This window comes from Passer domesticus, chromosome 1 (genome assembly GCF_036417665.1).
Source record: "Passer domesticus isolate bPasDom1 chromosome 1, bPasDom1.hap1, whole genome shotgun sequence".
Taxonomy (NCBI): Eukaryota; Metazoa; Chordata; class Aves; order Passeriformes; family Passeridae; genus Passer; species Passer domesticus.
The window spans coordinates 50,284,031-50,296,663 of record NC_087474.1 but is presented as its reverse complement, the minus strand read 5'-3'; positions in this window follow the sequence as shown (position 1 = coordinate 50,296,663).

Sequence of the window (12,633 nt, the reverse complement as noted above, 5' to 3'; positions counted from 1 at the left end):
AATCACAGCTTTTGTTCTATTTGCATCATGGCACTGATGTCTCAATGTGAAGCCTAGCTCTTCAAACACTGCAAAAGCTCACCTTCAGGGAGCAAGAAATATAGCCCTGGGACTTTCAGACCTCCTTAGCAGTTTCATCAGGAAAAATGGCAGAAATGTACCCCTAGGCCACCTTTTCAGAGTGCAGTTGACTGGACAGCTACTCCATCCCACAGTTTGCTTTTTTGAATAGCCTACTCCTGCTCTTCCCTCTGTGGATCCACCAAGACACTTCTTGCTTACTTCTTGCTGTCCTCAATCCCCAGATCCCGCCTGTAGATCCCAGTACTTCTCCTGTCTTTGCCTGAACAATTACCTGTCTGCACAGCAAACGGATGCAGCCAGCCAGCCTGGCGGGCTCACTCACTCTTCCTCAGCTGGGTTGGATCTCTGCCACATCAGTGATTATGCCCTGAGGCTGTGCTTTCTTGGATGTTTGCCAGGGAAACACTGCTGGCTTGGCTATTTTTTTTTTGTCAAGAGCTGCTTCCTTGCCCCATGCCATGCCTGTTGTGCTTGTCCTGCTGTTTGCTGGGCATTACAAGGAACCAAGACAACAAGGGATCTGGAGACAGAAATTTCCTCCTGTTTTAGCCAAAGTACTTCACCACTATTACTTCTCACATAATCCTGCAAACAGCTGAACCATGGGATAGAAATTGCTGAAGCCACCTAATACAGAGTTGTCACAGGGGCCTCAAGCTGATGCTGAACAGTAGGCAGTGGATAATTTTTTTTCCTTATGTTTTTGTTTTTGTCTTTGTATTATGCCATCTCATTTTAGAAAACTTTCTTTTATTTAGAGCTAGGAAGGATTAGTCCTCAATCTACTTGGGAAAAGACAAACAGTACCTTTTAATAAAGGTGTGATAATAGGCAAACAATTTCCTCTGTGAGTTTTTCTAGGCCTGTTAGTATCTATGCTGTGTAGGTAAATGATCTGTTAAATCATAGTGACTCTTATTCTTGGTCAGTGTATGCCTTATGTGTTTATCAACCTAACAGATTTTTTCCTCATCTTCCTCATCCTGTCAGATTTTGAGAGTTCAGCTCTCACTAACTTGAATATGAGGCTCACAGAAAGGGAGAAAAGATATGGGATTTAGAAGTAGAATTTCTTCTCTCTCCAGCAAACACCTTTCTCTAGACATAATGCAAACCAAACTGGCAGAATGGAGAAGATTATGTCCCTAACAGCATTTATCATGACATAGTATACTGTCTGTCTTGAATTATCACAGAGGAATTGCAGCCAAATAATATGCAATTAGTCATTAGTATTACAGGATATGTTGTCAGGGCTTATTCATTCTTTGGGGTTAGGAAAACAACTGGCTGGTCATCAGAGAATGAACAAATGGTTCCCTGACACCTTTTTCCTCATTCCACATCTCCCCTCCCACCTGCTCTCATTTCTTCTCTCTGATTGCTCTCATGTCCTTTTTTGATGAGGTATTAATAATAGCAAGGGTGCTAACCTACTTTTCATCAAACTGTTAAAGCCACAGAGCACCCCCACAGTGCCAGGCAGCAGCTGCTGGTCAGGCAGTGGGTTACAGCAGAATTAGAAGCAATACACTCACAAATTTTCTTTGGTTTTGCTTTGCTCTTTTCATTTGTGCTCAGGAACAAAGAAAATGGAGAGTTGGAATGGGGAAGAGGAGAAGAGTTTGTTCAGAGAGAACAAAAGAGAATCTAGTTGAAAACAGGGCCTCAAATTGGTCTAATCTGGCTCAACTTTATGTTTCATGTGAATTACTCTCAGCGTATTTCTGAGCACCTCTGAGGCTGTTGAGATGCAGCAACAGAAAGAAATGGGAGTCCAAACTCCACCCCCAGTGAATGAACATAAAATGAATCCTACAGATCTGAGCTTACATGGCTTACACCTGATGTGTAGGTTATTATTTTATGGCTATGTCAGTTGTTTTCCCCATTTAGAAATGTCCTTTGGGAAGAATATGGTAGTAGAGATAGCAAGCTGTATATGTTGTTCTTTTATGCTGATGACTCCAATCCTTCTTGTTTCTTTAAAATGCAGAAAATACCTGTACTCTATTTAGTGAAATTTGCTCATTTTAAATGGCAAAATAAATTGTTGTATATCTGTTCAGCATGCTGTCACAAGATAGTTATGTTTAGGAATATTAAAAAAAATATTCAAAAGGAATAATTTTACTAGAAGGAAGCATTTCATACTGCTTTTAAATATGTGGGGTCATCCAGGGAAGTTTTGGAATGAAACATCACAACACAGGTCAGAGTATTTGTTCACTAAATCATTGCCCTCAATCTGCATTTTCTGACAATGTAAGGTAGTGTTTTAGATGTGAGGTACCAAGCTTTTTCTCACACATGAACACAGGAGGAGGCTATTTTACAGATGATTCTTGCATTCCAGTTAGACTGTACTTGAAAAAATGTCTGAAAAAAAGATAAGCTGTCAGGTCTATTTTGAGACCATATGTTTTTCTCCTGTACAGGTATGAAAAGTCTACACCTAAAATAGCCTTTTTGGGGAAAACTTATCCAAACAAACAAAAATCCCACCAACTTTTCTCTTAATTAAAAAGTTTATAAGACTTATTCCGCTCTGTAGAATCAAAGAAACAGCTCCACAGGCAGATTGAGCATCCACTGAGTCTGCTTTCCATTTTGTACACAGCAGAAAGACCTGATCTGTTATTAAACCCAGATGAAGGCGTGTGCCTTACTCCACACAATCCTTCACTGTCTTTCCTCTATTGCGATTGCTGTGAGATAGGTTCTAAGACATTAGTCAAAAGCAATGTTTTCTCAAGAAAAGGTTCAAGAAACACCTAATGTCTCTTAAAGTCATTCTGAGAGCTCATTTATTTAGCTCAGGAATCTTTTGTCAGATGTCAATAAGAGGCACAAAGGCTTGAATCAGACCATACAAAAGAACTTGCTCTCAATAAAATTAAGGTTTGAACCCCTTTCTGGTACAATATTCCTGCCTTGCAGCTCCTTGAATTTTAAATCCACTTTCTGTGGTCAGTTTTGGAGACGTCATTCCCCTGTTACAGTTCAAAAAGTCCTTGAGATTATGGATTCACTGCAATCTTTGTATTTGGAAAAAATTAAAACCACATGGAAAACCACATGGAAATTGGGAAAATCTATTTATGTCCAAGAATCTTAAGAAGACAGGGTGGGCCCCTGGAGTTTAGCCACTGCACAGCCATGGCTAAGCACTATCCACATAAGGTAAGAGCATTATTTTTTGGACACCACTACAAAGGAAAACGGAGCATGGTGCAGAGCTGTTAACAGAGACTTGTATATGACAGCACCATGTAGAGAAAATTGTTTGTTCTTTAGCACTTTTCTAATCAGCTTGATTGCTCTGTAACAGCTTAGGAGCAGCTGTTCCTGCTTCTGTTTCTGCAGGTTACACAGACTTCCATACCTGAGCTTCTCTTCACTGAGAAGCTCTAAGTCTTATAGCCTTAAGTCTCCCTGCAAAGGCTGGCCCTCCTTCTCTATCTAGTTAGCTTATTTGTGAAGAAATGTTTTGTCAGGTCCTATGCTGATGCTGAGCTAGTTGGCTTTGTACTGGGATATCAGCTCTGCTCCTGCTGTCTTATAGGGGTTAAAGTCACCATCTGTCATGTCTCTGTACAGTGAACTGTGTGCTGCTAACAGTCTGGTGACACTGACTGCAAAGTTCACAGCACTGCTATTTCAATGAAAAACCACATCTGGGGATCTCTGTCTACACAGACATGATTTGAATATTTTCTAGGACAGTGTTTATTCTCTAAAGAGCCAATCCACAATGCTATACTGATGTTATTTGTTACTCATAATCTTTAAGTCATTTGCTCCATGGCATATCCTGCACATGTCCTCAATTGTCCTTTGGAGTTCAATACCAGCAACTCACTCTCACCTTTACACTTCCAAAACAAGTCTTACCCCCAGTGATGAAACCTAGCTGGTCAAAATTCATGGTTGAAACAATATTGTCACCCTGGTAAATATGGCTGACCAAAGATGCTAACTTATCATCTTCAGATGGGTATGGCGGCAAAAAATTCTCTGTCATGGACTCCTCTAGGGTTTATATAATGATCTTGAAGCCAATCAAGATATGATTTTTCATACCTCTACTTGCCAATCACTCAGGGCAAATTTATCCTATCCAGAAAGGAAGACTCTCTTTTAGGCTCCATGATTCAAACAAAGGCCGAACAAGAGCAGGGAGATTGGATAGTGTCATTTTATATCCTTTTTCTGAAGAAAACATTTCTGTTGGCTACTGTCTTAAGAACTGTCAAAGCAATTGTTGTAGGAGCGCACCTTATGGGTTTATGATCTACTTCTCTTCAAGTGGAAATACTGCATGCACTCCTTTGAAAAGGTTTGGGAATTGGTATTTTGACAGAGCACCTCAAAAAAGCACTATGTCATGAAACATAGTGCAAAATAAAAACAATATACTAGTTAATGGTTCTTTTGTTTTACATTTTCTTTCTTTCTCAAGGAGCAATGTAGTCTCAAAGTAGCTTATGTATAAATCTCTTTAAAAAATCCCTGTTTGATATCACTCCATTTCCTCTCCTCTTCCTTTCTCTCTTTGCTTCCTGTGCTCCTTTATGGGGTTTAGCAAGTGAGATGTGAGTTACATTGACAGAACAAACATGATAAATTCCTGCTGCCCTATGAAATTTGTTCAGTCGAGTTCCTCTGCTGCTGCGAATCTTAATGCTGTTCTCAGGCAGCGTTTTCAATCCATCAGATACTGTACAGCTGCATATGTGCACCGCAGCGGGAAGATTTATGGGTTCCTATTTTTAGAATTTCATGTTTTGGCACCTCCATGCTGTTCATTTGCCCAAACTGTATTCTGCTAATTAAACCTTAAGACCTAAATTATAATGTACTTGGGGATGTTCAGCCAGTGAAGCAATGCGATTGCCTGAACATTTCTCAATTGCATCCATTTATATATGAAATCATTTTCTTGTGAAGTAAAGGTACTGTAATGCCATATTTTTCATTCTGAAAGGAAAACTTACATTGCTTTTTATGAACATCTCAACGCACAGTTATGTTATTGTTTGTTATTTCAGAACATTTAATATATACATACACTTAATTCAATGATAGAATAGTTTGTAGTTTGAAAAATTCTGGATGAAAAATTTTAAACAGACAAAATCTCTCGGGGAATCTTCCTCCTCAGTGGTTAAAAAGCTGAAAGTGTGAGAGTTAGAGGAAAAAGGCAGGATCACTTTTATGCTGAAATGGCATTGGAAGCCACTGGAAACTGTTTTATGTGTAAGCTGAGCCCCAATTTTGTTATGCTAGCACTCATTTCACATTCTGGCACATCCTATCTTTAAAAATTAACTTTGTTTAGCAGTCTGTCTTAAAACAACATCTCAACTTTTATCTCATTTGTTAGGCCTAGGAAAGAGTGTAACCTTAATATAGTACAAGAAAATTACTTAGCAGCCAGTTCATGCAGTCTCATTTTACCTAGACATGGAGTTCTCAGTTATTTAGTACACATTGATTAATAATATAACATAACATTGATTCTTTTACACAGATGATCACCAATTTTCTTGACTGAAAGTGTTAAGAATGAAAATGAAATTGTCTGTAAATTTTAGAAGCATATACATTAAGATGGGGTTATTAAAAAGTTGGGATTTCAAGGTGCTGTAACAGGCCAGACCTATGTGCTGAAGCAGGAGCTATTGGGGAAGAAGGTCAGGCTACAGAACAGGGAACTCTCACAGGAACTTGGGGGAAAAAAGGGGGTTTATGACTTTTGGAATGAGGAGCAGGCAACTCAGGAAAAATATAAGGATGGACCATGTAGAAAGAAAATTAGAAAGGTGGAAGTTAAACTAGAACTTAATCTGACCACTGCTGTGAAAGATAAGTGCTTTTATAAATATGCTAATAACAAAAGGAGAGCCAAGGAAAATCTCCATCTTTATTGGAAACAGAGAGGAGCATAGTCAGCAAGGATAAAGAAAAGGCTGAGATACTTAATACCCCTTAGGAGAGGACATAGCCTCAAATTGTGTCAGAGAAGGTTCAGGATGGACATCAGGAATAACTTCATGGAAAGGGTTGGAATGAGCTGCTCAGGCAGGTGGTGAGGTCACCATCCTTGGTGGTGCTCAGGAAGCAACTGGACTTGGCACATAGTGCCGTGATCTAGTTGACAAAGGGGTGATCGAAGGTTGAACTCAATGATCTCAGAGGTCTTTTCCAACCTTTGATTCTTTGATTCTATTTTTTTTATACTTTAATGGATGGTAATTTAAGGGCTCATAAAAAAAAAACCAAACCAAAAATGAGAAACAGAGGAGAAATCCTTGATGCAGAAGATAAAAAATGCTTTTAGTGAGACATGAATTAAATGACAAGAAATGCATCCATCCCTAATCAAGAAACCTGTGATGCACTGAGTTTAGGACTAATGGAAGACTGAGTTAAATTTCTGATCTTATGAGGGTTTTGCAGATTGAATGAAAAAATAAAATAGAACAGAAAATCCTTTACACAAACTTTCAGGCACTGAAATGAGAGGAGGGGATGAGGAATACTAAAGAAGTCTAAAAAGGTAATTTTGGGGCATATTAATGCAGAAACTACTGCAGACTGAATCTGCCCTCTCCAGTTATCACACAGAGAATCATGCACATGAATTGTTGTTCTTCTCCATTTAGTGGGAAAATAGCTAGTTCTGTAGCCCTGTCTCCTTTGCTTACGGGAAATACAGAAGGTACTTGTTACATCTTTACTTCGAAAGAAAAGTAGCATTAGGGACTAGAAAAACTCAATCGCATGAAAAGGGAAGTAGTTGTAAAGAATCATGGAAACATTATCTGGCTAAGTGAACTAGAATTACCACCCAAACTGCTGTCTTTATTTCTGCTTCACTGCCAAGGCCTGAAACTAAATCCCTTATCACACCCCCTTCTGGCCTCCCACATAAAAAAGTTGTAAATAAAATTCATTGCAGAAGATGTGCCCTTCCCTCTGGTCCTGAGAAATTTAGCTAACAATTATACACTCCATCTTTGGGCTTTACTACCTTTCCTCAAAATCCCAGGGCTGCCACTGCCCAGGGGTAGTGATACCAGTGTGGATTCATAGATCTATTTCACTAACAAGGCAAGTGTCATGAAAGCCTTCTCTGAATCCCAGTTATTCTTCCTGGTTTTGGAACAGCTCTTTCTGAATAGAAAGAGGGAGCTGTAGCCCTCAGCAAGGGCATTTTTGTGGCTCTTTTAATTTTCTTGACTCCCCACTGTGGTTTCTAAGGTGTTGTATTTGGACAATTGTATTGTGTGTTTCTCACTCTGAGGTTGATTTCTACTTTCAGAAGCAGGCTTGTTACCACCATTTTAAACTATTTTTCTAGTCTGCTTAGTAGGAAATGATGACTTTTCCTTCCTGGAGGGAAATTCTCAAGCACTTGGAACCAGGGAGCTGAAGAAACTTTAAGACCAGGTTATGCAATGGTACTATGCTCTGCGCAAAGATGACACACTTGCTTCAGTTTGGGAACAGTAGTGAGAATCTGGGTTAAAAAGTCCATGCTGCTCTTCAGTTCTGGAGTTTAAGGAAATACTTGACACAGCAATTGTGTCAGAGGCTCAGATACTTACACCATCATCTCTCAAAGAGATGGTTCATCCATATCCGTATCCATATCCATATCCATATCCATATCCATATCCATATCCATATCCATATCCATATCCATATCCATGTCCACATCCATATCCATTGCTTTGACTGACTATGAGATTCTGTAGAGTGGGCATTTCAATGGATATGGCAACTAAGTATTTCTTAATTCTGGTTAGGTGACGGCATAAATCTATTTGCTGTGCTATGTCCAAGCTCCATGTGTATTTATATATCCATGTGTCTATTTCCCTTCAACAAAATACAAATGTTTCTCTGTCTTGAAGAGCTGATGCTGTGTATCTTGATATTAGAGAGAAAATTCTAGATGGGTGGTGAATATTCTAGTATTATCAGCTTATTTTTATATGTGCTACATACAGAAGTGTGCTACAAGTACAGATTTTTATACAGAGAATTTCAGATTAGTTTATCCTAATGTGTCCTTCTGACCTTAAAAACTTGTAAATCCATTTGACTGAATTGATATTCTTCAGGAAAATAGGCATCTAAACAACATCTTTTCCACAGTCCTGTTTGCTAATTGACTGTCTCTTCCTAAATACAGAAGTTCAGGGTGTCACTGCAGTAGATGATATCCACATATGAGCTCTATTATAAAAACCAGGAAACACTTATTGAAATATAATGTGGATATTTTAGCAAAACAACATATTCATGAGTGAGGATATTTCTGGCAACATAACCTATGGACAGCAAATCTGCAGAACTGTCATTGTATCCTTGGAGATCACTAATCAAGGTTGGCAGAAGGGGCCAGAGTTAAAGAATACACTTCCTAAGAGTCCCTCATCTAGAATGTAGACAGGATTTTTTTGTACTCTAACCTTCCTCTCATCTTGAGGTGACAGGAGGACAGTTGTTATTAGCTATAGAACACTTTCTGTGAGTTTGGCTTGTTGATGCTTTCTCTTTTCTGGCATTCTATCAATGACATATAATGTCTCCAGTGGCCCAGGAAGCTCCTTTAATCATTATTATATTCCAGAATACATGCACCATGTGCATAAAATGTCAAAATTATTTAAGCACGATATCCTGCGCTGTACAAAGAAAACACTGACTACATGCAGAAGATGAGCAAATCGTCACACTCTCTTTGAAATATTGTATTAAATAACCTTACAATGCCTTATTTCTATTCAAAGTCACACTGGTTGCTTCAGGGCATAATTGGTTGGTTCATTCTTCAGCGCTGCCAGTTATTTTTCAAAATCATAAAACTGACTTTATCTCTGTAGTCCCAGTAATGCGCAGGTACTGAGGGGATTATGTTTTGTGAACGTTCTCACATTAATGCTGTAGACACTGAAATTTTCACTAAATCAGGGGATGTCTTGTTTGTTCCGGGGAGATCATAGTTTGGAGAAAGTTTGTACCATGACAGTTTTCACAACCCTTGGAAAAATAGGGGATATTTCTGTGAACTCATTAAATACATATTAATGTCTTTGACAACTGTATCTGACTATTTTCATTTGAAGTGGAGCAAATACTTGCATTACTGCTGTTAACTACATATGGCTGCTTGACACCATTAACTGAACAGAGAAAATAAAACCATGAAGCACCAGCTGATGTGATTTTCTTCAAAGAGAAATAGTAACTATTTGCTGTATTTGCACCCACCTATATACAGAATTTCATGCTATTACCATGGAAAACATGTCTTGTTAGAGGCTGCTATTAAAAAGCACATTTTTTAGACCACTTCAAAATACATATACACCTGTTTTGATTCTTTCATAATTATTTTATAATTTTTAAGTTATCAATACACTTCACATGCTAAAATAAATATAGATGTGAGTTAAAGATAGGACAATTTTATCAGACATATTAAAATAAATCTAAAATTTTAAATCAATTTTAAACAGAACAAAAAAGTGAGCTGCATTATTTTTAAAGTTACTCACTGAATAAAAGTTTGTGACTTTTTCTTTCAAAATAATTTCTTCAACATCCTTCAAAGTTTGGCAAGTATTGCTGTTAAACAAAGGATCCCTGTAGTGTGAACAGCAGTTATCAGCAGTTATCTCCATGTAATTCGAAACTCATGCCTTTTTAGATCACTAAAACAATTAAAGCAGGGTAAATATTGGGGACAAATGCACATTAATGTACATTCTTATTAATGAGAAAAATTTAATTTTGACTGCATTGCTGCTTCTCATGTTTCTTGGATAGCTATATCTTGAGATTTAAAATCCTTTATGTTGCAGATAGTTGCAGTAAATGACACTTTCATCTCCCAAGACACTCCCTGACCTCTCATTTCAGTCATCTCATAACCCTGAGATGAAGCTTATCAAGACAAAGTCATGAATTAGCTTTCTGCTGGTTAAACTACTTAATTAATTTCAGAATAGGACTTTTCTCAAAAGCTAGTTTTGCTTTACAAATACTTACAGTGTTCTTAAAAAATTCTAAATACTTCTTGTTATGGCAGGAGAGCATTAAAAACAGAGAGTCTTCAACATGGAAAGCTATAGACCAGTGTAAGTCATAACAAGAAGGAATATACCTTGGTAAGGTCTGCCAGATGTTGGTGGCTAGAGCACACTGCATCTTACTAAGTTTAGTGTAAAGTTCCTGAAGTAATTGTGTAGCAAAGTAAAAATCTGTGGTCCCTATGCGCAATGTAAAGGCAACATAATTGTAAGAGATTTGATACTACTGTAGTAAATGCAACTTACTGAATATCTTTAACAATGTGGATTTGAAGAGTCATGATACAAGTGATGATACAAAAAATTGAAATTAGTGTTTTGTGACTTCCCTACAGAGTCTTTGACTTCCAAGAATCTCTGTTGTCTTCTTTGTATTAAAATGATTGGTTATTTTTTTTAAAATCACTTATATACCAATAAGTAAATGTCAGGTTAGTTGTTTTGGTGCTACTTGATTTGTCCCTCAAAATCCAAACTACGCTCCCAGTTGAACTAGCTGGGCTTTGTGAATCAAATTGTCAGCAGTGGGCTGTGATGGATTGTGACTGAGGAAGTCACAGCATCACAGCTACCAACAGCTGATCAACCACTTAACGCTACTTGATGACATTAACTTTGATTCCAAGCAAAGCAACTTAATCTCTCTGTAAGGGAGAGCTTCTTGCACAGTTAGCTGGTAATGTATCTCTAAGCCACAAAAATAATGTATCAAGATTTCAATACCATTGGTAAGCATTATGGATGAGGAAATAACTCTTGTAAGACATGTCAGGAAGTGATTTGCTCTCAGTAATGCAGAGAGATTACAGAGTACAAAGAAATAATGTGCTTTGAAACTTCAGTGCGAAAGACAATTTTTCTTGAGGGAGAGATGTTCATATCCTTGTGAGTTAAATTCAATTTAGCACCAGGCACAGTAGTTGGGAGGGAAATTCAGTGCCATACAGAACTGCAGAGTTTATTTTTGCCTGGTAAAAGGGTTGTACATGTTATGATAAAGAATTTTGGTGTGTGTGACCAGACTGGGTGTGACGAGGGAGTAGAAAAGGGTACAACCATTTTTACCTGTGCTGTTCCCTTCTGGCTAAGCTGTGTGTATGGAAGGCAGCTGTGCTACCTGATGCACCTGAGAGTTGAAGAAGCCATCAGCATCCTTGAGATAAATGCCATAAAATGTCCCATTAGGAAACCCAGATCTTGTCTCCCTGTCTATCCACTCAAGATCAAATGGTGTGTGCTCATAATGGGGGTCATGATGTTGCTTGAAAACTGTTGCTGGTGCACATGTTTAATCCCACAGCAGAAGTGCAGTATTGGGGTATTGAAGATTTACAACAAAGCACAGCACAATGTGAAAGTTGCTCTGAGAACTACATTTGGAAAGGAATGCTTTTGGGTTCTCTTGCTGTATTTCAGATTGGTGGCCAAATAGTACTACTAGACTATCAAGAATTTTCATGTTGTTTCTGCTTCTCAGGGAGCCTTAAATCTACTTGGAGCTTTCTCTGTGTCAAAATATCAACATGGCACAGAGCTTTCACAGATATCCATGAAAAAGCACAGTCATTAATGAACTTGAACCACTGTAAAGCAGCTTATTCCTCAACAGTAGTGATTGCAGTTTATTTGGGCATGATAATAATGGAATATTTATGCTAAATTTCACCTGAAGATAAGGTGGTTATTATTGGAGAATCATCTTTGCTTTATTTTAAGTAGAATATTAAAAAGAAATAATCATGGGCAGAGTCTGGAAGCAGACTATATAGGAGATTGCACCTGATGTAGTGAAGATCAGGAGTAGATGAAGATGGGTGATATATTTTAGCCAGATTTTTTTTCCTGCCATAGGAGGCTGATATAGCTTTAATGACCTATTTTGTAAATCTGATTTCATTCTTCTTAAATTCTTCTGAAATTTCCTTAAAAATTCCCACCTACATTCCAGCAGTAGTTCATTATTTATTGGATTATTCATGATTTTTGGATTATTTTTCTTTTCAGAAAAACTCAGAAGGATTGCAAAGTTTACTGCTAGTAAATCAAAGGAATCTCCATAAACTGTTTAGCTAATCACATATCAGACTAGTAAAAAGTTACAACTGTTGTGGTGACAAGGAAACCAAGAAAGAAAATGGCAGACCAAATAAGTAGGATACTGAACACATCATAGAATCACAGAATCACAGAATGGGAAAGAAAGGAAAATCAGGAAAACTCTTCAGCTTCTAATGAAAGGCTGTGGGAACTGTCTGGCTGTAGAAAGGCTGAGATAATGAGAAAAGTGGATGTACAACAAGGTTTTAAACTGTTAAGGTCTGTTATATGGTTAATCAATTCAGTCTAAAAATGTATTTGAATAGGGCCCTTCTAGTTCCCTCTTCCAGCTACAAACAACAACAACATAAAAAAAGCAGACTTCAAAATATGTACAAAATTCACT